Here is a 27686-nt window from a genome sequence, read left to right on the forward strand (position 1 = left end):
TGATCTTTTTCTCATCACAGTGATAACACACCAGGCTCCCAGGGAGAGTCTGGCCGTCCTCCAGGGAAAGAGAAGTCATTTTGAATTTCACCCGTTTGAGAACAGAGACAGGGCCCACATGATCTGCAGACGTCTCTCCCGGTTCTAAGGTTGCATAAATTGAATTTATATATTTCAAGGTTGAATCCTGGTAGCATTCCTGTACTATAACCTTATAAAAATTTTACCTTCTATCTGTCTAGCTCGTCACTGCTTACAAAGTGGGTTCACTTATATAAAGTCATTATCTTCTAATAACCCTTTGAGGTCAGAAAGGCAAGAATAATATTATTTGAACAATCCGGGAGGGAGAAAAGCATAAAGGTTAAGAATGACAAGTCAGAGAGACCTGGACCCCCGCCTCACCTCTGCTCCTCACTACCAGTGACCTGATTAAATTCCCTGAGCCTCGGGTTCTTCGTTAAAGTGTGCATCGCTACAGCCAGATGTGATCAGAATCCTTCGTTAATGAAGCACTCTAGGTTCCCTGCGTCCTATTCCTGCGTGCTTTCTATCCCCGACCCTACCACTACATTGTCTTCCTCCACCTGCCCCCCACCCTCTGTATTCACCATGGCTTTTATGTTCTGTATTCTGATGCTTTGACATCTGACCCTGGAGAGCTGCCCCTCCCAAGGCTAGCCAATTCCTAGAGATAATAAACAACTCATTAAAGGGTGTACAAACCATCCAACCCAGAGCCCATTCCCCCAACCACCTCCTTCATAGGACTCTCACACTCCAGACCACCAGCCTCCTGTCCTAATCAGCCCAGGGCCAGGAACCGGAAAACTAGGGACAGCTCCTCTGCTCCAGAGCTCACTGAAATTATTCCAACTAGCCAACCCTAACCCTGCTCACCCTGCATCTCAGAAACCACAATAAAGGCTCTCACCACAGTTCCTTCCTTTTCCTCCGCCCCTGATGGACTCTGCTGCTGCTTCCTGTGCCCCTCTCCACCCTGGGGCATGACATACCGCCTCCTCCTGGGAACTGTAACACCCTTTTTTCAACGGCAATCATCTCTTGGTCTGTTGGCCTCACTATACCTCAAATTTTCTAATAATACACTATATTCTAGGGCCACCTCACCATCCTTTGTCCACCCCAGCACCAGCACAGGAGAGATCCCATAACAGATGTTCAGTAAGTGATTGTCACTTAATCTTATGTATCAACTTGGCTGGACCACAGTGCCCAGGTATTTAGTCAAATGTTATTCCGGATGTGTTTGTAAAAGTGTTTTAGGGGGAGATTGGCATGTAAATCAGTGAACTCTGAGTGAAAGCAGATCGCCCTCCATAATGTGGGTGGGCCTCATCCAATCAGTTGAAGGCGTTAGGTCAGTGGTCGGCAAACTGCGGCTCGAGAGCCACATGCGGCTCTTTGGCACCTTGAGTGTGGCCACGAAGTTTCAATCGCACAGTACGCACGCGCCCGCACGTGGTATTTTGTGGAAGAGCCACACTGAAGCGGCCGCAGTTTGCCGACCACTGCCTTAGGTGAACGGAACAAGACTGACCGGCCCAGAGGAAGAAGAAATTCTGCCAGAGGACCAAACTGCAACTCTACCCAGGACTTCTTGCCGCCCTACCGATGGTGGACTTGCAGCCTCCAAATCAGGTGAGCCACTTCAAAATAAATAAATAAACACACACACACACACACACACACACACACACACCTGTTTATTGTTTCGCTGGAAAATGCTAATACAGTGATGGTGAAATTTTAAATTTACAAAAATCACATCTACTGTGAACAAGAATGCTTACAGCATCTCTCTTCACAATAGGCAGAAACAACTCGAACGGCCATTCACAGTGGTTTGTATTAAATAAATTATAGTACCAGTACAGTCATTGACATATTGTACGGTGAAGAAAATAAATGAACTACAACTACACTCAGCGTGGACAAGTCTTACGAGCATATTTCTGAGTGAGGCTAAACTCATCAGTGGTACCAGAAGTCAGGACAGGGTCACCGTAGGAGGAGGAACAGGGTGGTGGGGACCCAGGGCACTCATGGAGTGCTCCCGGCAATGTTCTGTTTCTTGACCTGGGGGGTTGGTGACACAGGTGAACCAATAAGTGACAAGTTCATTGCGCTGTATTATGGATGGTCTGTGCCTTCCCCTGTATATATGTGACCTTCATAAAGGTTACAAAGATAGGAAAATAAGTACAAATTATTTTTATAGTAATTCATTATTCTAATTGCAACCCATCGCCAAGATTGTCGTGGGTATTCAGGTACTGGAAACTCAGCAGTGTAGCAGAGAAATGTTAAGTTTGAAATGACCTTCTATAACTGAATTTTGGAAAACATGCTATAGCATCAGTCTCACATCTCCAGAAACACTGATGAAGTTCAGGCTTTTGAGCCTGGAAATCGCCCCGGCAGGTACGTCAAGGGCTCTTTCATTTCCACGGGGCGCGGAGTCCCACAGAGAGCCTGGTGAAATAACCCTCTCAGCAAAGAGGTTTTTTTCAGAAGATGGAATTTCCCACTGTAATTATCTCAAGTGTCTCTGGGTGCGCTGAATAAATTAGACATGCACTCTGGACTGCATGCCTCAAGAACTGCAAGTCATTCCCTGAACTTGAAAAAAATTAAAAATGTCAAAGAAAAGCTAGAAAACTGTGGCGTTGCCGGACAATGACAGCAAACACTTAGATGTGGGGCTTGAGGGCAGGGGAGGCGCGTGTGTTGTGATTTCTGGTAACTGTGTGGAGCAGTGGCGTGGCTCGGGGGTCTTTGGGAACGTGGCACTGGCGAAGGGGGAAGCATGAGCTGAGGATCGGTCGGTCTCCACAGCTCTTCCTTCAGGCCTTGCCATCTGTACAGCATGGGGTCTGCTGAGCACATACAGCAGCCAGCGCTGGCCAATGTCCTGGGGATACAGTGCTTAACCTGCCCTCGCACCCAACCCCCTCCAGTTGCCTCCCTGCTTCTCCTACACACGCCCTGTGCTAGAGCCAGTCCGCACTCCGGTAGTCACAGGAGCGCACCAGGGCCCTGAACTCACACCTCGGAGAACCAGAAGGATGTGACAAACTCCTGCTCACCCCTCAAGACCCGGCTTTCCTTCCAAAGACTGTCCCGACTCCCCACGCCACCCAGTCCATGCGGGGCGCCCCTCCTGGTGGCACTGACTGGATCCACGTGACCCGTCAGCCTCCCTGCTGCACACCGAGCACCTTGAAAGCAGAGACTGTGGCTTTTGGTTCCAGATTCCCAGCATCTCTTCCCCTCCCATTCTCTCCCTCCACCACCAGTCTCTCACCCTCCCCCCACCCTGCACGCCCCCGTCCTTCACTCTCACCCAGTACCCCCTCCTCTCCCTCTCTCTCTCCCTCTCTCCATCCCCCTTCCTTTCTGTGTCCTCCATGTCACTGATTTGAATGAATACATGCATCCCTATATTCACTGCAGTGTTATTTACACTGCCAAGGCCTGGAAGCAGCCCCAAGTGCCCATCCGTAGATGAACGGATAAAAAAGCTGTGGAACATTTACACTCGGAATACTACTCGGCCATAAAAAAAAGAAGAAGAAGGAAATCTTACCTTTGCAACAGCATTGATGACCTGGAGAGTATTATGTTAAGTAAAATAAGACAGAGAAAGATAAATACCATATGACTTCACTTATATGTAGAATCTAGTGACCAAAATAAACTAACAAACAAAATAGAAACAGACTCATAGATACAGAAAACAGACTGACAGCTGTCAGAGGGGAAGGGAGTTGGAAGGCTGGGTGAAAAGGTAAAGGGATTTAAAAAAAAAAAAAAACCACCTCATAGACACAGACAACAGGATGGTGATTAAAAGAAGAGCTCTTCCTCTCATACCCACATCCCTACACGTCACCCAGGCAAAGTAACTGGAATTCAGTGGTTCCCATTTTTCAATCAAGCACTAGTCCCAGACACAATGCTTTACTGCAGCCGGCCATGGCGTGCTCAGCTGCTGGGACCCTCCCACCCTACCGGCAGCCCTCTCCTCTGATTCTTTCCTGGACCGCTTTCCACCAGAAATCCCAAGTGCCTGACCTAGGAGGTCCCTGAATGAATGAACCAGCCCTGGATTCCACCTGCCAACCCTGGCCAATCCAAGAGATAAAGCCCAAAACAATTAAAGAAGCTCCCTTCTGAACTCGTCTTGACTACACATCTGACCCAGGATCCGATCAAAGGGGACAAGATCATTAGGAACCAAATCCGAACAAATGGGGATGCTGACAGCAGATGTAAAAAGCAACACAGTGCCCTTTTTCTGAGTATTACATCACTTCTCACATGGCGCCTTTGGAAACAGCCTCTGATGACAGAACAGGCATCCGACGCACCACATTAAACCGAATAAAACATCAGCACTGGGCAAGCGTGGCTCATCATGCATTTTTTAAAACCACAGTGTGCAGAGAACAGAGAATTGGCTGCAATCAGCCAGACACACACATAGGCTTTTTTTTTTTCTTTAAGCTGGATGAAGCCTTCATCTTTCAACTCACCTCTGAGCTTTCAGATCCAAAAGCCAGGCAGGAGCGCAGCTAAATCTGCAGTGTGTGCTCCGACTCCAGTTCTTTCTGATGTGCCTGCTCGACTTGCCAGTTCTGATCTTGGATGTGTCAGAGTCAGTGCCGCCCCTTGCCTCAGTTTCCACATTTGCACCGTGGGTCTCAGGAGTCATGGGACACATTCAAGAACTATCCTATCAAGCATGCTATGCTCCTCAGCTCAAACACAGTCAGAGGATTCATGAACCTGCGCAAGTCATCTAAGGTTAAGTCTCGTTCTTCTTGTCTGTAAGATGGGAATGAGTGCTCCTACCTCCCATGGTGACTGAGGAGTAAATGAAAACAAGTCAGTGAACTGCCTCACCCAAGGCAGTACCTGGATTTTACCAGATGTTTCAAAAATATTAGGTCAAAATAGAGAGACCCAGAACTTCCCATTCCATTGCTGCATTTCCACACAAATGCACGCACTTAATGCAGCCTCCACAGGTTGGAAAGCTGGGCATTCAGTATAGACCCTGCACCTTCGATTCCGCCGCCCATGCCATCCACGTGGTTTCTAAAACCAGACCTCAGATGCTGCGAGTCCCATTAGTCAAAGAAGCCGTGGGAGACGTTGACAGGAAGGTTATAGAGGAGCAAAGAAGCAACAGAAAACAGCAACAAGACAGACAACTGAATAAAAAGTGAATAAAATTATGTAAAGAAAAAAAAGCATTCAAGAAAAATAGGAGGAGGGAGGAGGGATGTAGGGAGATAATTCTCATTGTTACTGCTTCCATGAGTCAGCATTTTCTACCAACATGGCAGGTAACTGAGCTCCTCACCCCAGCTTGGTCGCACACTGGCCTGTCTTTACAGCACAGGTCAAACCATGAACGAATGGCAACAGATGATATCACAACGGGCCTTGGAAAGCTTGTCAGCACACACAGAAACCCATGGTGCTTGTTCCGAACAGAATGGTAGGGAGGTTCTGTGACACTGTATATAGACACTTACACTGAGGGTTGGAGAAAGAGATAAAGGGAACAGGGTGTGTTCCCGTCTTGATTTCGGTCCCCGAGAATCAGAGCCTGAGCTCTGGTTTGGTGGCAGGTAGTTAATTGGGAAGATGACCCAAGAAAACCTGGTGAGGAGGTGGGAAGAGGGAGACAGGAAGGAAACGCTAATGTCAGGGTGCACCCCTGAAGCCGCTGGAGGCCACGGGCTCGATTTTCCCCCTCGACCGAGAAACGTAGAGCACCTTCCAGAAATGCCCCTGAGAGACGAGAGTCTACAGTGTCTACCCACGGGCCCTCCTCTCACTGGTGAGGGCTGTCCCTGGGGGAGTTACTCCCCGAAGTTCCTGGGCTGGAGAAAGCCCTGGGCAGAAAGCCAACTCTGGTAAAACACTGCCAGTGGCAGGCAGGCCTGAGGGTTCCTGAACTACTGTTGGGCCGCAGCAAACACCAGAGGGGGGCCCGGAGTGCAAGCACAGGAGAGCCGGGCGTTTGCTACAGCTCCAAAGGCGAACTGCAAATTACATAACTTCAACCTTGACACCTTGTTTCCCTCCTCCTGTTACACGCTCCCCATCACCCTGGGTCCGCCAGTGTCAATCCCTGGCATGATGCTGCATATAACATTGTAGTTAGCTGTGCCCTCCCCCCGCCCTTCCCCCAAGGCATCTGCCCAGTAAAGGAGTCACGTTGGACTCTCTCAGGCCCCTCAGACCAGAACTCCGAGTGGGATGAACAGGAAGGACCGCAAATCCAGGCCACTCTCCCTCCAAACTCCTCCCCCTCCCAATGACTCCTTCCCAGCGTGCAAGCTCACCTCGCCGAAGGATGGACTCGCGGACTTGGCGCTTCAGGTGGGGCAGCTTTACAGGCCTGGCTCAGGGCACAGTGACCCTTTGCCACTGCAGGTGGGACAGGCTTCCTTGGTGACTGAGCAGTCAGGGCAACGGCAGACACGTATGCCTGAGCCCCACCTCGCACGCCGCAGGGAGGTTGCCGGCTGCTGAAGAGAGCCCGCCTTCACCTGCTGCAAAGAGCTGAGCTTTTAAGCCAGTGGTTCTCAACCTTGGCTGCACATTAGAATCACCTGGGAATCTTTTTAAAATCCTGATTTCAGGGCCCCATCCTCCGGAAATTCTGTTTCTTTGTTATGGGGTGGGGCCACAACATTAGTAACAAAGAAACAGAATTTCCGGAGGATGAGGCCCAGAAATCGGGATTTTAAAAAGATTCCCAGGTGATTCTAATGTGCAGCCAAGGCTGAGAACCACTGCCCTAGGAGTATCTGATACCCGCCAAAGTTGAAGAACCTGGGCCAGGGTGTCTCAAATTTAATGTGCATATGACTCACCTGGGGGCTTTTTCAGCTAAGGTTGGTTCAGCAGGCCTGCCGCAGGGGCTCAGTCTGCATTTCTCACCGGCTCCCAGGTGATGCCGGTACAGCTGGGCAACAGGCCAACGCTGAGGAGCCAGGGCCTACGACACAGAACGTAGGGCCTCGCGATGGCTGAGCCCGGTCTCCGGAGGAGCCGCTTTTCTACGTGCTCCTCTTCCTTGGTCTCTTGATGCCCCGGGGTGCATGTGGCGACCAGTGACTTTCTGAGTGCAGGGACAGAAAAAGAAAGTCTTGCTAGGTCGCCGCCTTCTTTGGAAATTTAGTAACATTTTATTTAACCCAATGTATTCAAAATATTATCTTTTCGACATGTAATCAATACAAAAGTTATTAATGAGATTTGTTTACATCCTTTTTATTTCCTGGGATTAAGTCTTAGAAATCCAGTGTGACTTTAATGGCCTATCACATTCCAAATAGCCACGTGTGGCTGGGGGCCACTCTACTGGATGACCACCGCCCTCTTCTACTCTGGCTTATATCGCAACCTGGAAGTCCTTTTTTTAAATATTTTTTATTGATTTTTTTTATTTTTTTTTACAGAGAGGAAGGGAGAGGGATATAGAGTTAGAAACATCAATGAGAGAAAAACATTGATCAGCTGCCTCCTACACACTCCCTACTGGGTATGTACCTGCAACCAAGGTACATGCCCGTGACCAGAATCGAACCTGGGACCCTTGAGTCCTCAGGCCAACGCTCTATCCACTGAGCCAAACTGGTTAGGGCTCAACCTGGAAGTCCTTATCCTACAGCTGATGAGCTTCTTTTCAAGCATGCGCCTACTTCCTAAACTAAACCTGGCATTAGAAGGCAGCACCCTCATCCAAAGAGAGGAGAAGTGCCAAGCACCACTGAAGATGTTTTTCCCTCTAGCTCTCCAGTAGCCACCTGGGAAATCAGGGGTGATCAATCGTCCCAATTTGCTTGGTCCTGGCCCAGTTTTATTACTAAAAGGCCCACATCCCAGGAAATGCCTCAGTCCCAGGGGAACCAGGAGCGTTGGTTTCCCTTGAATGTCTGCTCCTGCACAGATCTCTCCCTGATCCAATGAGGACCTTTTCCATGGGTGGGGGAGCTCCTGGGTTCAGCCCAGGAAAGAACTAAACATCTGCTAAGCATCTGCACACAGGACTCACAGCACAGTCAGGCTCCAGGGCCCCTCCAGACCTCTGGGGCCCCAATATTATTAGTACAGCCTCTCTCACTCTCATCTGCTCTGGTTCTGATATTGACTCTGAACCCAAGTGTATCTCACTGGGTTTCATGGGAATTACAAGAATGTGAAAGCACTTTGAAATCTGTAAGGAGTTAAGTAAATGTGTCTGCTGTTAATATTTATTGAGCAAGTATTACCAGGTGTACCGGTTAATAATGTGGATTTTTTTCAATAGATGGAGCTACACATATGTTGATATACTAGTATATGCTATTTGATATGTATGCTATTTTGTTGTATTGACAACAAGCTTCAAAACTTCATATGTCAAATTTTCTGAAGGTGTTAACATCATAGATATTTTTACACTTAAAAATGTCGAATTTCATGCCAAAAAAAGAGCATTTGCAGGAAGTTTTAATTCATTACTCTATTTTGAAGAAAAACTTACCATATACTTCGGGAAGCTTATGGTGAACATGCTCCATCTCAAGATACTTGTGAATGCTGGTTTAAACACTTTCAAAGTGGTGATTTCGGTGTGAAAGACAAAGAACGTCCAGGTCAATTTGAACCACACTTTAATCATAAAACGACCAGAATGAGCCAGAAGACACAGCAAAGTAATTTTGCTTCATGATAACGCACCATCATACACTTCAAAACCAGTTAAAGACACGTTAAAAGATCTTGCCTGGGAAGTATTAACCCACCCGCCGTATTCACCAGACCTTGCTCCTTCAGATTACCACTTGTTCCGATCGATGGCACACTCACTTTCTGAGCAGCACTTCAAAACGTACAAAGAAGTGGAAAATTGGGTCTCTGAATGGTTTGCCTCAAAACAAGAAAAGTTCTATTGGGACGGTATCCACAAATTACCTGAAAGATGGGGGAAATGTGTAGCTAGCGATGGACATTCCTTTGAATGAAACACTTTTGATGTTTCTCTTGAAATTACGGTGTTTTCTTTGATTACAAAATCCACATTAACCGGTACACCTGGTATATGCCAACCCCTGGGCTAAGAACTTTACATTCATCATAGGATTTAATCCTTACACCAACCCTTTGAGGCAGGTACTGTGATTGTCCCCATTTTACAGATGAGGAAACGAAAGTTCAGAGAGGTTCAGTGACTTGCCAATGGTCACACCGCATAAGAGGTGTGATTTGAACCTAGAGCTCTGACTCCAAAGTCCACAAAAACAACAAAACAGAAGAGAAAGACCTGAGAGAGGGAAGACACCTAAGTGGCAAGGCTAATCTCCACAGTTCGAGAAAAATGCTCTAAACATGACACCCTGGGCAAAAAAAAAAGGCAACAAAAGTTTTCAGAAGCATTTGGGACTAGAGCAGCAGTGGGGAAGCTACGGCCCGCGGGCCGGATCCGGCCCGTTTGAAATGAATAAAACTAAAAAAAAAAAAAAAGACCGTACCCTTTTATGTAATGATGTTTACTTTGAATTTATATTAGTTCACACAAACACTCCATCCATGCTTTTGTTCCGGCCCTCCGGTCCAGTTTAAGAACCCATTGTGGCCCTCGAGTCAAAAAGTTTGCCCACCCCTGGACTAGAGTATATACATACTACCATTGCTGTTTTGAAACAGGTTTGGAGAAAGAATTTAAGAAACCTGTGAGACCTATTCATCCCTCTACCCCCAGCTCTTAGAAGGCGCACTTGCTGGCCCTAGCCAGTTTGGCTCTGTGGATAGAGCATCGGCCTGCGGACTGAAGGGTCCCAGATTTGATTCCGGCCAAGGGCATATGCCCAGGCCGCGGGCTTGATCCCCAGTAGGGGGCATGCAGGAGGCAGCCAATCAATGGTTCTCTCTCATCATTGATGTTTCTATCTCTCTCTCCCTCTCCCTTCCTCTCTGAAATCAATAAAGATATATTAAAAGAAGAAGAAGGCACACTTGCTGGTCCCTCTGCCTGGACCACTCTGGCCTCTGATTTTCAGGTAGATGGAGATCTCTTATCATCCAGGTCTCGGCTCAAACGCAATGTCCTCCTCAGGGGCTCCTTACTATCTTATCTAAACTTCCACTTCTCGCCTCCCTGTACCCTACCACCCTGCTTCAATCTGGTTGTAATGCTCATCCAGGATCTGCCGTTACCTACTTATGTTGGTATCAGGTGTGTATGCTAATTTATCCCTTCCCCCATAAACTCATGGAGCAGGGACCTTGTCAGCCTTATTTATCCCCATGTCCTGGGGGGTGTAGCGCAGTGTCCAGCACAGGGCAGGCCCTCACACTTTTGTTGGTTGTTGAACAAACACAGTACCTGAAAAACTGTGGAATATATCGGCAATAGAGGGGGGAAATTTCTATGTGACTTTTTTTTAAGTGACCTGCAATCAATACACAAAATCAGGCCTGGTGACAGAGTGAATGAAAGCGACCAAGCCACAAGAGCTGGATTGAAACCGTCCCTTGCTGGGCTGAGTTCTCACTCCGCTTACAGACTGGAGTCTTTAGATTTCAATGACCAAAAGCGTCAGTAACTCAATTCCTTGGCTCTGCAGAAGTCAAAACCCAAGTCGGCCAAAGTCCAAACCAAAGTTAGAAACACTTTCCCTGATCTGGGTATGTTTTGAATCATTTCCATAGAAACCGGAAGAATTCCCAGCAGGGGCTTTCTAACTTCCAGCAATTATCTTAAGGTCTAGTTAGCATTTTAAATGTTACCTGTATAAATTAAAAACTGTTTACAGCTCACAACGTCATTTTTCGTGATGCATGACTTTGCCGCAGCTAGCCAAAACTCACTTTTTGGAAAATCCCATTCTAAATGTTACCTGCTGGTTCAGGCCTGGCAAAATCTCCCTCTCGGTTCAAATATCCAGCTTCTCCTTTTCTTCTTCTTCATGTTAGTAATCTCAGCTTCCTTCCTTGGAACAGTTCAAGTATTGTGGGGTGTCAAACGTGGCAGGGAGGCTATGTGAAAACAGTTCTTTTGATTATGTAAGTTACTCAACACAATCTACTGCTGGTTTAAAGAAAGCAAATGGTCCTAACCAGTTTGGCTCAGTGGATAGAGCATCGGCCTGCGAATGGAAGGGTCCCAAGTTCGATTCCGGTCAAGGGCATGTACCTTGATTTCAGGCACATCCCCAGTAGGGAGTGTGCAGGAGGCAGCTGATTGATGTTTCTCTCTCATCAATGTTCTAACTCTCTATCCCTCTCCCTTCCTCTCTGTAAAAAATCAATAAAATATTTTTTTTTAAAAGCAAATGGGAAAAAAAAGGAAACAAATGGGAAAAAAAAGAAAGCAATTGAAGATTTCTGAGTATAACTCTGTATCTGTTAAGCCCCACTCATCACCATCTATCTTGGGGCACATAACACTACTTTCCCAGGGACTGCAGGAAGTCATGATATTTGGAGGTCAAGTCTACACCTGGTCATTTTTTACCAAAACCAATAATTTAAAAATAGCTCCCTTTGATGCATACTTTCTCTATATCACTAGCATTCGACTCACTGACTTCATTTTGTTCCAGAATACAGAGGCATTTTATGCTTCTCTGATCAAAGGCAGCTGGGCTGTGAAGTTACTTGAATGGAGATTCCAAGCTTTGCTCCACTTCTTAAAGCTCTAGGACCTTAAGTCCCTCAGCCTGTTTGCCTCAGCCTTCTCAGGCCCAACCCGGCACAGGGAACAACGCAGTGTCGCTGCCCTCAATCTAGCTGAACACTCAGACTGACTATGAGACAGCTGGAGGGTCAGTGACAAACACTCCACCTGGCATGGTGCCACGATGACCTTCCTAAATTTCCTTCTTTTAACTCTAACGCATAGGTCAGCACGCTTTTTCTGTAAAGGGCCATCTAGTGAATGTTTTCATTTTGCTGGCCATATGTTCTCCGTCTCAGCCCTAGTAGCATGAACATAGCCACAGACAATATGGAAACACGTGGGCAAGGCTGTGTTCCAGTAGGACTGCTCCGCTCCCCAGCCCCGTCTCCTACCAACCTGCCCCGCCCCGCCTCCCCCCACCCCCCTCCCCTCCACCCACCCCCACCCCCCACCCCGCCCACCCGCCTCAGCCATACAGGTCCTTCTGTCCATTTCTGAAACATTCCAAGCTTGTTCCCTTGGGGCCTTTCCCTTAGCTCTTTCCTTTTGTGGGCAGTTCTGTTCCCACAACAGCACAGGCCTGGTTCCCTCTTGCCATCCATCTCTCAGGTTATTATCATAAACTCAGAGGGGTTTTGTGGTTTGGTTTTGTGTGGGGGTTTTTGTTTGTTTGTTTTTGCCTTGTCTCTAACATACTGCCTTTTTTTTTATTAGTCAAGTTTTGTTTTGTTGGGGGTTTTTTTCTCTGACCATCACTATTTATCCCCCTTCTCCACCTCCCAAATCCACCCCCCCTCCCCCTGGCAATCACCACTGTTGTCCATGTCCATGACTTTTTTTCTTTCTTTTTTTCTTTTTGGTTCAATCCCTCCCCCTCTCTCTCCCCCTCAACCCAGGCCCTCCCATAGCTGGCAGTTTGCTCTCTATCTATGAGTCTCTCTATTTTGCTTGTTAGTTCATTTTGTCCATTAGATTCCACACATGAGTGAAATCATATGGTGCTTGTCTTTCTCTTATTTCACTTAGCATGATGCTCTGATAGAGAGGTTTTTCTGACCTCCAATCGGTCAGCCACTGTTTCACATATACCCCTGCTGTATTTTCTCACGGTACTCAGCACCCTCTGACAGGTGGTACCAACAGCTCAGTTCCCACAATCATGGGTGTGGATACAGACCACTGATATTTTCTCAATCTCATGTGTCAAGTACAGTAAACTCTTATCTATTTCTTTGGTTTTTCATTATTGTTATTAATTGTGGTAAAATTCACATAACAAAATTTATCATCTTAACCACTTTTAGTATACACTTCTCTGAGGTGAAATATATTCACATTGTTGCATTCACATCACCACCATCCTTTCACATCACCACCATCCGTTTCCAGAACTCTTCATCTTGCAAAACTAAACCTCTGTACCCATTAAACAACTCCCCATTCCTCTCTCCCCCTCCCAGGTCCTGCCAACATCTTATCAATTTTTGACATTAAAGCTTACCAGGCAAGCCTGGCTGGTGTTGCTCAGTGGTTGAGTGTTGACCAATGAACCCAGAGGTCACGGTTCAATTCCCAATCAGGGCACATGCCTGGGTTGTGGATTTGATCCCCAGTGGGGGGTGTGCAGGAGGCTGCCGATCAATGATTCTCTATCATTGATGTTTCTATCTCTCTCTCCCTTTCCCTTCCTCTCTGAAATCAACAAATAGATATATTTTTTTTAACTTATCAGGCAACTTAGTTTAAGGAAATTTCCATGTATTCTGAACAATTTCACAACTGAATTTCTACCTGTGAACCTGTGTAGAGATTCTGGAACCACTATTGAGACCTGATATTTTCTCATCTACTTTTCCGTTGGTCTTTTCTCTCCCTCTACAGTGTAAGCTCCATGAGACCAGGAACCTCCCCTTTTTCCTCGTGGGATGGCAAATACATAGCACAGAGCAGGAGCTCAGCAAATGCTATTTGAATGAGTGAACAAAGGCTGTAAGGACTGCCTTTGTGGGTGGGTTCCACCTTGAGCTGAGCTTGGCAAAGGCTTTGGATACATATGTAAAGAAGAGAAGGGATTTCAGTTCAGGATAACAGCAGGAAACATAAGCTCCTGGAGGCCTGCGTAGTATCTAAACTGCATCAACAGGGCCAAGTACCAGCAGGTAAAGGAGGAAAGAAAGGAGAGAAGAGAAGGAGGCGGCAGGCAGGTAGGAGTGCAGGTAGAAGGGAGAGTGAGAATCTGCTGGAATTTCTGCAGAGACTCTGCCTTTGAGAGTCTTGGAAAGAAGGGGCTAAAGAATTAGGGAGTAAATTGTTAAAGGTCTAGGATGCGTGGTCCTGGGAGCCTCTGGTTCTTGACCAGAAATGCATAATGTCAGCTGGTGCAGCCTTTTGAATATCAGGGGGTATCACATCCCTCACAAAAACTTTATTTTCAAAACTTCACCAAGAACTGGAGGCAAATGTTGACATTTCCATGGCAAAAAGCCTCATCATAATGAATCTTCTCAGAGAGTGGAGGGAGACAAAAGGTCCATCTGCCAGAATATGTAGAGCGATTGATCTTTCCTACCCAAGAAGAAAGAGAGTAAGAACTACCCCGTGGAGCAAGCATCCCTTACTACCCTTCAGATCTCCGATCTCGCCTCCAGGCCCTCTGTTCCTGTGACCTGGGGCGCTGACCACACAGGGGAGATGCTGATCAGCAGTGTGTCCTTGGAGGGCTGCCTATTTCTCTGCCCCAGAGCATCCTTCACAAAGGATGTGACTCACCAACCAGCCCTGGTCGTGACTGCATGCATCAGAACCTGACTCATCACAGCCAGCAGGAGACTGTTCGGACGTGGTTGAAATCTTACAGCAAACTTACACAAACACAAGTGGGTGAGGCGTGGGATTTACTGACGTAAGGTGGACTCACTCATTGATTTACAGAGTGTCCTCTCATAATGGGTCCTGTGTGTCATACCTACCAGGCGGCATTGTTTCTGCCGGGGTTGATGAGCCTTCACTGGAAATTGCGTAGCTGGTCCTGTTAGGCAGTTGGGTTGGATGACTAGACATCTGAGCTCCAAGGCCTTGAGGAATGCACAGTCCAGTGAGGGGACGTTAGCTCCATTCAGCCAGGACTTGTTAGAAGGATTGGTTTTGGAAGAGAATTTAGAAACCAACTACAGGCATACATCGGAGGTGCTGTGGGTCCAGTTCCAGACCACCGCAATGAAGTGAGTATCGCAACAAAGCCAGTCCTTCTCCTTTGCTGAGGCTGAGATGGGGATTCTTGTATAAGTGGTTACTTTTTTAAGGAAAAGCCGGTAAAGGAGTAAGGAACACGGAAGAGGCAGCACAAAGATGTGGTTTCAGCTGCAGTCTAGCTCCAGTCTGATTCCATAGAAATTCTGGAGTTTGGATGGCATCACAGTGCTGTCCTACCTTAAGGCAACAGGACAAGACTTTTATATCATACCAGAGGCCCAGTACACAAAATTCATGCACGGGGGGGGGGGGGGGCGGGGGGAAGAGCGGGGAGCAATGATCCCTGTGGGATCGGGCCTAAACCAGCAGTCGGACATGCCTCTCACAATCCGGGACTGTTGGCTCCTAACCACTCGCCTGTCTGCCTGCCTGATCGCCCCTAACCACCTCTGCCTGCCTGCCTGATTGCCCCTAACTGCTCCCCTGCCAGCCTGATTGCCCCTAACTGCTCCCCTGCCGGCCTGATCACCCCTAACTGCCTCTGCCTCAGCCCCGCACCCGGGACCCAAGATTCCCTCCTCCAGCTGGCCTCAGGCACCCGGGACCCGGGATTCCTTCCCACTGGCCAGCCACAGGCACCCAGGACCCAGGCCAGCTTCACTCGGGCCAGCCGCAGCCACAGGGGACCGTGGGTGGGCAGCTTTGCCCAGGCCGGCCGCAGGCGCCTGGGACCATGGGCAGGCAGCTTTTCTCCCTCTCCCATGCTGCCAGCCCTCGGCCCTCACAGACACTGTGGCTTTGTCCAGATGGACATCTGGAAGATATCCAGTCTAATTAGCATATTACCCTTTTATAAGTATAGATCATTGGCTGTAGGACCATACCCTCCTAGTCATTTCCCACTGAGGTTGCTCCTATTGACCAAGATAAATTCTTTACAGAAAGACACAGAGATAAGCCATTAGCAGCCAACACTCATACCAGGTTAAGGGATAGGTGGTGCATCAGCAGGATAAATGGGATCCAGGCAAGGTGCTGACAATGTCTATTTCAGACAGGTAACCAAACTAAACTCCTTAATCAAAATAACTTCACCTTTCTCTAGTCATCCAATCACAGTAATGTGTCAGCGTGATTAGATGCTTGGGAAACCTTACAACCCCAATTCCTGGGTAAAGATTTCACATCGGTCACAAACTCAAAGGTTTTGAGTAAAACTTGATGAAGGTTCAGAGGAGGGATTGAAATTCACATTTGTCTTCATGACTCTAAAGATCTTCTAACCACTATGGAAGACAGTATGGAGTTTCCTCAAAAAACAAAAAATGGAACTCCCATTTGACCCTGTGATCCCACTTATAGGAATATATCCCAAGAAACCAGAAACACCAATTAGAAAGGATATATGCACCCCTATGTTCATAGCAGCACAATTCACCATAGCTAAGATCTGGAAACAGCCTAAGTGCCCATCAGTAGATGAATGGATTAGAAAAATGTGGTACATCTACATGATGGAATACTATGCTGCTGTAAAAAAGAAGGAACTCTTACCATTTGCAACGGCATGGATGGAACTGGAGAGCATTATGCTAAGTGAAATAAGCCAGTCAATGAAGGAAAAATACCACATGATCTCACACATTCATGGATAATAGAGACCATTACAAACTTTTGAACAATAATAGATACAGAGGCAGAGTGCCTCAAACAGATTGTCAAACTGCAGCGGGAAGGCCGGGGAGGGTTGGGGGGCAGGAGGGAGGGGGGTAAGAGATCAACTGAAGGACTTGTATGCATGCATATAAGCATAACTAATGGACATAAGACACTGGGGGGTAAGGGAGGGCAGGGGATTGTTAAGGGCGGGGGGTGGGGGAAGGACACATATGTAATACCCTTTGTAATACTTTAAGCAATAAAAAAATTTTAAAATAAATAAATAAAATAAAAAAATAATTAAAAAAATAAATTTTTAAAAATCATAAAAAAAAAAGATCTTCTAGGACAAGAACTGTTTCAGTCATTGTGGGTCCCTAGAGATTAAGACAATACTTGTGGAGATGACAAAAATGAAAGTTGTGAAACCCCATCCACCTGGCTCCATACGTAACCTACCAACAGCACTTTGCCTCATCACCATCCTATTCCATCAGAAAAAATACTCTGGCAAAGGCCCTGGAGCCTTATTTAGAATCCCCAGGGGGAAGGGGTAACAAATGTGCTATTAAAAATAATAACTGCCTGTGGGGACTTTGACAAGTCCAATGAATACAATAGCCAAGATATTATGCTCCAAACATGGGGGAAATGTTTCCTGAGAGTGGGAGGTTTTGCTGGAACAGCCCAGAAAAGTTTACAGGTGTTTTGGCAAAGCTTCCCAGGGTTGATGCCAGAAAGACCTGCCTCCACCCAGCTGCGTTCTCCGTTTATTCAAAGCCCTCAGTAGGAACTTCACTCTAATCGCCTGTAGTTAGTCATTATGTCTCAGCTGCAAGATTTGGGAATGCCAAGAAGCCAGCTCACCCAGAGGCCTTTTGTGTTTTAAATGTTTGGGCCAAAAAAGAAATTGCCTCAGGAAAGTTGGCACTTAGATGGGCCAAAGGACTCTGGTTTGGAGGCATTTCCAGGCCATCCAACTTTGAAGTCCCTGGGATTGACAGAAGAAACTCAGAGGGGCCGTGGTCACAGAAAGGAGATTTTACAAGCCTTTGCGCTTATTCGTGAGCATGGCACAGTCTACAAAGTAAATTGGCAAATCAGTTAGGGGATTGCAATTCAATTCTATGAACATTAATTGAGCTCTGTTTCAATGAGGGTGCTTTCAGCTGCAAATAACAGCCAAGAGAGCCAATTAAAATTGGCCTTAAATAATAGGAATTAATTACCTCACATAACAAGAAATTGGAGAGAGGCAAGTCTAGAAGTTGGTTAACTAGAAGTTAAACAGCCCCAGAAATATCAGTTAGCTTTTTTGAGATTCCCATGGAAATACAGTCATGACTTCAAGATGACTACCAGAGTTGCAAACATAGCATCCACACACCACAACATCCAAAGGTAGGAAGGAAGGTGAGATTTCTCCATGAGCAACCCTTTCTTTCCATTTGTCTAGAATGGGAAATTTTTTCCACAATTCTTCTCAGCAGACTTTCTCTTATATCTCTTTGGGGAGAATTAGATCACATGGCCATTCCTCAATCAATAAGCCAGGAAAAGAGTAATATGAGGGCCATAAATGCTTTGGGCCAATCCTGATTCATTTCCTAGGTCTGGGTCCCCCTTTCTGGAGCACCTCGCCTCCTAAACAGAGTGAGGGCTTTGTTGGTAAGGAACAAAGGTGACGTTGTTATTGGCTATTAACTAGGCAGGAAACAAGGGTCTGTCCCTCAGCATCCACCTCTGTGCTCTGCACGGGGCATACAAAGATGGGTGAATCACAGCCCCTCTTCACAAGGAGCCCACAGTGAGACAAGCACCTGCTCAACAACTGCTATCCGTTATTGCCCTACTTAACTACAAAAGTAGATTTGAAGTGGTAAAGAACTGTGCAGGTTTGGGATTTTTTTAAAGAAATTTCTACAATAGAATCACCCATCCCATAGGCTCTTCTTACAATGTGGCTTTAACACTCCTGTTGTCAAGAAGTGGAGACTACATTTGAATCAGGGTGGGCTTGTGACTCTAGCTGAAGTGACACCACAGGACTCCTAAGGCTAAACCCTAAAAGTCGACACAACTACCGGCTGTTGTCTTTGATGTTCCCTCTTAGAACCCAGCCACCATGCGTTGAGGAAGTCCAAACTTCCCTGTGGAGAAGCCAGCTGTAAAAGTGAGCCATCTAGACCTTCCGGCCCCCCGTAGATCCACTGTAGCCGATGCCATGAGGAGAAGAGATGGACTCCTCACAAAAAAACTGTTAGAACTAATAAATGCAGTACAGTTTTAGGATACAAGTCAATATACAAAAATCTATTGTATTTCTGTACACTAATGATGAACTATCAGAAAAATAAATTAGCCCTTGCTGGTTTGGCTCAGTAGATAAAGCATCAGCCTGCAGACCAAAGGGTCCCAGGTTTTATTCCAGTCAAAGGCATGTACCCTGGTTGCAGGCTCCTCCCCCGCCCAAGCCCTGGTCAGAGCTCATGCAGGAAGCAACCATTTGATGTGTTTCTCTCACATCGATGTTTCTCTCTGTCTTTCCCTCTCCCTTCCACTCTCCCTAGAAATCAATAGAAAAAATATCCTCGGGTGAGGAAGGAAGGAAGGAAGGAAGGTAAGAAGGAAGGAAGAGAGAAAGAATTAAGAAAAAATTTATACTTAGAATTGCCTCAAAAAGAACAAAATACTCAGGAATAAATTTAACCAAAGAGGTAAAAGATTTATACAATGAAAACTACAAGACATTGATGAATGAAATTAAAGATACAGATAAATGGAAAAATATTTTACGTTCATGGTTTAGAATAATTAATATTGTTGAAATGCCTATATGACCTAAAGCAAACTACACATTCAATGCTATCTATCCCTATCAAAATTCCAATGACATTTTTCACAGAAATAAAAAAAATCCTAAACTTTTCAAGGAACCATTAAAGACCCCAAATATCCAAGGCAATCTTGAGCAAAAGAATAAAACTGGAGGCATCACACTTCCTGATTTTAAACTATATTACAGAGCTATAGTGTTTAAAATAGTATGGCACTGGCATAAAAACAAACACAATAGATCAGTGGAACAGAATAGAGGACCCCCAAATAAACTCACACATATATGGTCAAAAAGTGTTCGACAAGTGACCAAGAACACACAATGGGAAAAGGATAATCTCTTCACCAAATGGTGTTGGGGAAAATTGGATATCCATATACAAAAGCATGAAATTGAAACTTTATTTTACGCTATTAATAAAAAATAATTCAAAATGAATTGAAGACTTAAATGTAAGACCTGAAACCATAAAACTCCTAGAAGAAAACATAGGGAAAGAGCTCCTTGACATTAGTCTTGGCAATGACGTTTTTTGGATATGACACCAAGAGCACAGGCAACAAAAGCAAAGATGAACAAGTGGGACTACATCAAACTAAAAAGCTTCTGTAAGCAAAGGAAACAATCAACGAAATGAAAAGTCAACCTATGGGAAGGGAGAAAATATTTGTAAATCATATATCTGATAAGGGGTTCATATCAAAAATATATAAGGAATTCATACAACTCAATAAAAAAACACACCAATAACCCAATTTAAAAATGGGTAAATGACCTAAATAGACATTTTTTTCCAAAGAAGACATGCAAATGGCCAACGGTATATGGAAAGGTGCTCCATATCACTCGTCCATCAGGAAAATGCAAATCTAAATCACAATGAGATATCAGCTCACACCTGTTATGGTATCTATTATCAAAAAGACAAAACCTAAGTGTTGGTGAGAGTGTGGGGGAAAAGAATCCCTTGTACCTGTTGGTGGGACTGTAAACTGATTGGTACAGCCATTGCAGAAAACAGTATGGAGGTTCCTCAAAAACTTAAAAGTAGAACTACCATAAGATCCAGCAATCCCACTTCTGGAGATATATACAAGAGATGTCTGCACTCCCATGGTCCTTGCATTCACAATACCCAAGACATGGAAACAACCTACCTGTCTGTAAATGGGTAAATGGATAAAGAAAATGTGATATATATACAATTAAATATTATCCCACAATAAGAAGGAAGGAAATCCGGCTGTTTGTGACAACGTGAGTGAACCTGAGGACAATGTGCTAAGCGAAATAAGCCAGACACAGGAAGACAAATACTGCATCATCCCACTCATATGTGGAATTTTAAAAAGTTGAACTCACAGAAACAGAGAATACACTGGTAGTTTCCAGGGTCTAGGTGGTTAGGGAAAATGGGAGAGGTCGGTCAAAGGGTACAAACTTTCAGCTCTAAGATGAATAGGTTCTGGGAATCTAACATATGGCATGGCGACTACAGCTAATAATTGTATTACTACTGCCCTCCCAGAAGGCAGATGGCTGCGTACATGAGTTCCCACAGGGGGGTAATCAGACTTTCTTGAACTTCTTCATACGTATTTTAAAGGTTAGTGTTGTTTTTACTTTGAAACATACATAGCAATTAAAGTAGAGATAGGCATCATCTTTTTCAGGGCTTAAGACTTTAAAGGGTTCCAACACAGAAGAGTGAGATGGGGAGAGAGACCTCCTTCAGTAAGAAGTGTCCAACTTACTTTACCATCTTAAATATTGCTGGAAATAACTGGTTACTTAATCGACATTTAAAAATCTTAGTAAACACAGATTGCTATTCTAGTGGTACATTCAAATAGAAGCTTGCTACGCTCTTCATCAGTCAGGCAAACACAGGAAAATGCAGGATTACGCTAAGGAGCTCTTTCTAGGGCCTGCTCGGGTCCTTACGGCTCTAGACACATGGGTGAGCGCCTATTCCTTGGGAAATCTTGGTGCAGGTTAGGTAATTGGAAAGATTATGAAAGCAGAATAGATGAGGGGACTAAAGACAAAAACTTTTCCCCAAAATTGCTTTACATTTTATAGCATTAGACTCAAGAAGAGGAACATTCATTTTATCTTCATTTCCTATGGGGCAATCCAGTTCAACCAATTATCATTAAAGTTTAACTGGAAATTCAATACATTATGCAAATGTCCCCATTTATGTACTATCACATCAAGCCGGTACTGAAATGTAGCCGTAGTTAAAAGGAGGAGATGATACCCTAGTTCTCTTTCATAGACATTTCAAAGGCAGTGAGAGGCGCTCCCCAGCCCAAGCTCAGTGGAATAAATCTCGCAGACAGCTATAGTCTTGTTACCACGATGGCTTCCTCTCGGTGCAAAGGTGCCGCAGGAGAGAGATGCTCAATCCCTTCTTTCTAAAGAAATCGAGGTGCAATTACTGTTTATTTCTACAGAGCAGCATGACTTTTTGTGTCACTTGTCAGAAACAAATGCACAGGCAGCCAGACCATCTCACAGCGGGATCGTCTCACTACTGCGTGCCAGGCACTGTTCAAAGGGCTTTATATTATTACTTTATTTCATATCAAATCACTAATCATCAGGGAAAGGCACACCAAAACCACAATGAGACATCATCTCACACCTGTCAGGATGGCCCTTACCAAACAGAAGTGGTAAAAACCTGCCAGGCAGAAGGAAATCATATGCAAATGGCCTGTGGTAGGACAAATCCGTTTGAATATGAAGGACTGTGGGACTGGAATGCAGAGACAAGGAGAAGCATTGCAACACATGGGTTCCGGAGAGCCAGGCTAAGGAGTTTCATCTGCCTAACCATTTATGAGCTGTATTCAGTCTTGGTTTCCAGTGGCTTGTCATTTACACTTAACACATTCCATTGGGTTACAAAATGCTTCTTCACATTGGGCTAGCATCCCCTCTGCTCCCATCTCTAGGCTCCGTCCCCTGGAACCCTACAGAGAAATCCTACTGCTCAGTTTATTATCTCTCCAGAGCAGATCACATCCCCTCTAATCTTCTCCAAACTTTCTTTCCTGCTTGCTGGCTAGATGAAGAGGACTCTGAGCCCCAGGTTTGGTGGGGCCCTGAATCCTCCACGGAGAAAAGCCACTCGCCAATCCGGGACCTGCATCAAACTGCTCGGTGAGAGCAAAATAAGCTCGAATTGTGCTTAGGGGGTTGCTTGTCTCCACTGTCCATTCTTCCCCAACTCTAAACAGCACTGCCCGCTTTTTAATTCAGAGGCAGAAGGCTGGGCTAGGTTCAGTTCTGGGCCTGTTTGCCCCAGATCAACTCCTCCCCCGACCCTGCTCCATTCTGCATGTTTTCCAGGCTCCCACTCCACTTTCTTCTTGAGTCTTTGGCCCGTGGGATTTATTGGCAAGAGACTGAAAAGCAGAAGAGAAAGCAGCGAGGGTATTTCTCCTAGGCATCTCCAGCAGTGCCTGCATCTCCTGCACGCCTCTCATTCACTCCAGACAGGCCCTCTCGTGACCCCAGCCCCTGGGCTCCATCTGCACCCACTCCTCCCTCGGTCCCTCAAGCCTAGTGGTGCTGGCCTCCTTCTACTCTCATCCCTGGTTGCCTCACTGTCTCCTGCCTGGCATCTCAGTCCTTCTATCATATATGTATCCAACTGTCTCCAGGAAAGACCTTCTATATTAAATATTCTAGTGATTCCTACGTACGAGCTAAATCAATATCTAAGAAAGGGAATCATTGATCTTCATACCACAATTAATGAGACATCCTATTTAATAAAAGCATAATATGCAAATCAACTGAACAGCCAAACAGTGGAACAACCATCCGGACAACTATCCAGATGACCATCAGGGACCATGCTATGACACCCACTGCACCCACTGGCACCAGGCCAGCCACGGCGGGTGTGATGTGATTGGTCGGGGGCCTGGCCATCGCCCCATGATCGCCCCAAAGAGGGAGGCCCAGGTCCCGGGTGTCAGAGAGAATCTGGTGCCGGCAGCTAGAGGAAGGAAGGCCTACTCTTGCACTAATCTCATGCATCGGGCCTCTTGTTTACTAATATTAAACTTTCATAACTTTATACTTCATCTCTGATTCAATAAACAGAATATGCATCTCAAATATTGAACACTCAGTTGTAGGGGGAGAAGGGTGTTTTATTTTAGCCAGACACTAGTGTACATCATTTTAAAATTCCTTTGCCTCCCCTGATCCAAATGTAATCTTGAGACACTAGAAGAATCTCCTAACTTGTCTCACTATTCCTACTCTTGGCTCCTCTATAATCTCTTTTCAATAAGCAGCCAGATGAGGCTTTTGAAAATGCAAATCTGGCCTGGCCAGTGTGACTCAGTGGTTGAGCGTCGACCTAGGAATCAGGAGGTCACAGTTTGATTCCCTGTCTGAGCACATGCCTGGGTTGCGGGCTCAATCCCCAGTAGGCGGCATGCAGGGACAGCAATCAATGATTCTCTCTCATCACTGATGTTTCTATCTCTCTCTCCCTCTCCCTTCCTCTCTGAAATCAATAAAAATATATTTAAATAAAAATGGTTTTAAATAAATAAATAAATAAATAAATAATGCAAATCTGATCGTGTCACTCCCCTGTGTAGGCCTGCTAATGGCCTCCCATAGCACTGGGAATAAAAATCCAAGCTGCTCACCATGTGGGCACAGTCTGACCTCATTTGTGCTTGCTGGTCTCTCTGCAAATCTCCTACCTCTGCCCCTCCCTGGCCCATTCTGCTTCGGTCACACTGCGCATTCCTGTTCCCACTTCATTTTACTCATTGGTTCCCTCTGCCCCACCCCACTTCCACCAGAATTTGTCACAGCTTCCTTTTCTTGTCATTCGAATCCAACCTAAATTACCTCCCTACCCTTTGGTTATTCATTTTCTATCTTTTCAATGTGTTGGCTTTATTTTCTTAGTACTACTCATTAACAAAAATTAGCTGGTTCATTTATTTGTTTATATGAGAGCATAACCACAACTATCTTACTCTCCTACTAGATCCACAGCATTTAGAAAACTCAAGACACATAGATATTCACTGAATCCAGAGTCAAATCTCCATTTCCCAGATATGGAAACTGACGCCCATAATGATAACTGACATGTGTAGGGTCTCCCAGCCCAAGATCTGATGCCATACCTTCTTGGCCCTCTGCCACGATGGTCCAAACACCTTCTATCCTAGGCCTTCCAAAGCTATTTGGCCAATAATTTACATAGACAGAACAAGAGATAACCCCATCTTTGGACTCTTCTGTAGCATGTTTATTTAATAATATAGCTGCCTCTTAATATTTCACACCTCAGTGAACTTTGGCCACATGAAAACCAAGTAAACAACTAGTTTCACATTGAGTTTCTTTATAAACATACTCATTGTTACAATGTGATTTTTCCTGGTTATAGGTACTCATATAAATGAATTCATGTTTGTATCTACACATACATGTTTAAGTAATACCTCCTTCTCCCACTCTCTTTCACTTGCCCTTGGTAACTGCCTCTTGAACGTTTACCTGGCTGAAAGATCTACCTCGGTGGATCTTTGTTCTCTTCAAAGATATTTCCCTTGAGGCCCTGGAGTTTCTTATAATTTGACATTAAACATAAATAAAAAAGAATCACTCAGCCAGCTCAGGGATCCTCTCAAACTCCGTTAAGCTCCACACTCACACCAAGAATCTAAAAGGTCTGAAAGAGCCCCCAGACTATTCTTTAGGGAGGGGAAACTAAAAGAGGTATGCCACCCACATGCTGGTGGCCTGGCGAACAGAGAGCAGTGCCGTCGCCCCTCATCTGCCAAAGGTGGGGGAAAGGGCCGGATGTGGACTTGGAGACCAAGTGCTGCTTGTGGAACTGAACTCTGAAGATGTTCCCGGGGGCAGGCAGGAGAAAATGTCTAAGGTCATCATAACTGCCTAGACTAAAAATTAGGACACTCTATCATACAAAACATATTTTTTCTTTTTCTGTTTTTTGTTTGTTTGTTTTGGGGTGTGTGTGTGTGTGTGTGTGTGTGTACTGATTCTACATATATGAAGAAGCTAGTAAAATCTAGAATTAATCTGAAAATATTGAATTTTTCAGGATCTTGGGATGGATTTGTTTTAGTTATCAAACTGGAAAGAATAATTTTAAAACAGGGTTAGCTAAAAAAAAAATGCTATGTGTACATTGTTGTGTCTATCTTTAACTCAGTTTCTAAAAAAGACAAAAAAGTTTCCATTTTTGCACACGAAAAATAGATTAACTTGCCTATAAATTCCATTGGAAAATATTTAGGCCAAAATTCAGGATTTTTTCTATCCTATATATCTAATTTTAGCCTCCTTTATAAACTTAGTCAGCATAGGCTAGGCCAGTAATGGCGAACCTTTTGAGCTCGGCGTGTCAGCATTTTGAAAAACCCTAACTTAACTCTGGTGCCGTGTCACATATAGAAATATTTTGGTATTTGCAACCATAGTAAAACAAAGATTTACATTTTTGATATTTATTTTATACTAGAGGCCTGTTGCACGAAAAGATTCGTGCAATAGGCCTTCCCTTCCTCAGGCTGCCTGCACTGGTTTTCCTTCGGCACCGGGGACCCAGGCCTTCACTCCGGCCAGAGCCGCCTTCAAAGCCTGCTGCTCCAGCCGGAGCCACTTTGATTGCTGCTCCAGCCGGAGCCACTTTCAAAGCCTTACCTGCTCCAGCCGGATCCACCTTCAGTCTTCGCTCTGCTGCTTCCCGCCTACATATGCAAATTAACTGCCATCTTTGTTGGTGGTTAATTTGCATATCTCGCTGATTAGCCTATGGGAAGTGTAGCGAAGGTACGGTCAATTACCCTGTTTGTCTATTATTAGATAGGATATTTAAATGCCATTTAACAAAGAAAAATCAACCAAAAAAATGAGTTCGCGTGTCACCTCTGACACACGTGTCATAGGTTCGCCATCACTGGGCTTTTGCTGCAATAAAAACCCCCAAATCACAGCCTCTTAAATTACAAAGGTGTATTTCTTGCTTAAGCTATACATCTAACCGAGATCTACAAGGGCCGCTGCTCCACAAAGTTGCTCAGAGACTCAGGCCAACAAAGGCTCCTTGATCTTGTAATGGTACATCCAGAACATAAGTCTTCCCTCTAGGTCACCTTGCAGGGGAAGAGAGGCCAGAGAATTGTGCTAGGTTTTGTGCAATGCCTGAGTCCAGAACGATGCACTGCCTTCTCTCCGTTTCTTTGGCCCACATTAGCTGTGTGGCCTCACCGACTTGAATGGAGTGCAGGGTGACGTAAAGAAGCAAACCCAGTCCTGGGTGAGCATTGCCGGCTCTGTCACACAAACCCTCCAGCCCTCAAGAACTGACCATTTACTTACTGGCAAGAGGCCCTTAGCTTCAGTTTCCAGTTCCTCCACTTAATGACTTGCATGACTTGTGACAGTTTATTGCATCACTCTAGGCCACAGTTTCTTCATGTATAACATGGAAATAACCATAATCATAATACACGTGTCATCAGGTTCTTGTTATAATTAAGTGAGCAGATTCACGTACTCAGAACAGTGTCTAATACATAGTAAGTCCTCCATACATGGTACATATTTATGATGTAGAGGAGGAGGCGATTCAATTCCACAATTTTTAAGGTGCCTTCAGGAATTCATTGTCCCAGGTTTTCGTCATCTCTGTGTCCCCAGTGCTAGTCTAGTGTCTGGCCTAGATGGTCAGAAATTTTAAATAAATGTTAACTTAGCCACTATCTCAGTACTTCTTGATTATTCTCCCCCGTAAGGTGTAGCTACCACTGTTGCTGTTTCCTCAACCAGAATGCCCTGCTCGTGTCCATCTGCCTTGTCATCCTCAAGCCCACCTCACCACAACGCTTCCTCAGGTCATGCCAGGCCGACAGGCGTCACATCTCTGTCCTCAGAATGTCTGGTCTCACTGTCAGTAACACGCTGGTTATTTGGCTCTTCGGCACCTTGATCTTTCAACAAGCCTGTCCATCTCTTATAATGGGGACTCCATATTTGGTACTGCAAGCAACAGTTCCCACTCTCAATGGTAAAACACTATTACTTTGAGTATTTATAAGCCAGTTACTGTTCCACATATTTTCTCAAACGTTAGCATGCCTCAGGGTCGCCTGGAGGGCTTGTTAGAAGCAGATCACTGTGCTCCACCCCCAGAGTCTCTGATTTAATGCATCTTTCCACAAAGCCTGAATATTTGCATTTCTAACAGGTTACCAGGTGATGGGA

Source organism: Myotis yumanensis, unplaced genomic scaffold (assembly GCF_028538775.1).
Source record: "Myotis yumanensis isolate MYYU_CA2020_CCGP unplaced genomic scaffold, mMyoYum1.0.hap1 SCAF_14, whole genome shotgun sequence".
Classification (NCBI taxonomy): domain Eukaryota; kingdom Metazoa; phylum Chordata; class Mammalia; order Chiroptera; family Vespertilionidae; genus Myotis; species Myotis yumanensis.